The sequence below is a fragment of the Octopus bimaculoides genome, chromosome 26 (genome assembly GCF_046866305.1).
Source record: "Octopus bimaculoides isolate indiv1 chromosome 26, ASM4686630v1, whole genome shotgun sequence".
NCBI lineage: Eukaryota > Metazoa > Mollusca > Cephalopoda > Octopoda > Octopodidae > Octopus > Octopus bimaculoides.
The window spans coordinates 16,441,673-16,443,460 of NC_142953.1; positions in this window are offsets into that span (position 1 = coordinate 16,441,673).

Here is a 1,788-nt window from a genome sequence, read left to right on the forward strand (position 1 = left end):
GGTGGAGCAATTTGCACAATAGACTCGGCTGACAGGCGGACTCGTCCCACACGTGACAGCAGCCGTTCGGCATAAGCCCACAGGTCGGAAATCTTTGGACACTGCACGATTGCGTGCAGAACAGTTTCGTCACTCTGACCGCATCTCGGGCAGGTCGGTCCAGTGTGTCTCGAACCGTGCCTGTAAAGCTTATCCCGAACAGGTAATGCTTCTCGATAGCACTGCCAGGCCAGGGATCTCTGGTGGTTGTCCATAGGTCCCGGCCCGAAAGTTGTCCTGAACAGGCGGGTCAGGTGTTCCTCGTCGACGCCTAGATTCTGCCCGAGATCGTCGTCGCACCTCCCCTCCACTAATCCTCTATAGAACGCTTTTGTGGAATCAAAGTTGCACAAGATTGGTCCCGGACGGCAGAGTTGCTTGAGAGCAACGCGACACTCGTGGTGCCATTCGCCGAGCCTAGGTCTCTGTTTAATCCACGACTGCAGTTCGGCTAAGGAGACGAGCTGCGGGAAAGCGCGCCGCACAAACAGCGACCACACCTGTTCACCGTCGTCTATGAAGCGCCGGAGATGTCGCAGTCTCAGCGCATGTCTGTGCATCATCAACCACAGCATACCCAGCCCTCCATTTAGCGGCTGTTGACAGCAAATGGATCGCCTAACCATCGGAACGCTTCCCTTCCACAAGAAGCGGAAGAGTATGCGTTCCAGTTTGGTGATGGTAGGGTCGGGACAAGGCACGACAGTCAGACGGTATTCGATGACGGATGCAATGTACGCGTTCACCACCTCCGCCCGACCTTTTAGGGATAGCTTCCTCTCGGCCCATTGCCGGGTGAGAGTGACCACCCTAGTCGTTATTTCGCCCCAGTTCTTCTCCATTTGGAGGTCCAGACCGAACCAGACTCCGAGCAATTTAACCGGCCCGTCAGTCCAGCGTCCCACAGTGGAGACGCTGTTAGACGGCATGGGCTTGCTTCTCCAGGTGCCGAGCCGCAAGCCAACTGACTTATCCCGGTTAATTTTTGCTCCCGTTACCGCTTCATATTCTTTTAGTCTCTCGCCGACCAGCTCGATGTGCTTTTGGCTCGACACTATGACGGTGACGTCGTCCGCGTATGCAGACACGCTCGTCCCACATCCCAGCTCTCGTGGGATGCCCCTCAGCGTCGCCAGCTTCCGCAGTAGAGGCTCAAGAGTCAATACATACAGAAGGGCCGAGAGGGGGCATCCTTGACGAACCAAACGCATGATGCCGAAGGGTCTGGATAGATGACCGTTTACGCGAACTACCGAGCGGATGCTGCTGTATAAGGCAGCGATCCAACCGTGGAAGACGGGACCGAAACCAGCCGCTATGAGGACGGCTTCCAAGTAGTGATGGTCTACCCTATCGAAAGCTTTTGATTGACCCAAATTGATCAGCGCCCCACCCATGCCAGGTTCCTTAACTACCCTGTCCATGATGTAGCAGATCAGATGGAGGTTGTCATGGATACTCCTACCTGGCACGGCGCACGTCTGCGCCCTGTCGACTAGTTTCTCGATGACAAGCGCCAACCTCTCGGCTAACACTTTGGCCAAGATAGATAGATAGATAGATAGATAGGTAGGTAGATAGATAGATAGATAGATAGATAGATAGATAGATAGATAGATAGATAGATAGTCTATATAGTTTATTTCAGCCAGTGTACAGTAACAGGCCTTCCCACCACCTTAAATAAACTAGTGCACTCATCTTTCATCTTCAGTACTCCTCCAGATTGTTACCCAATAATATGAGTGA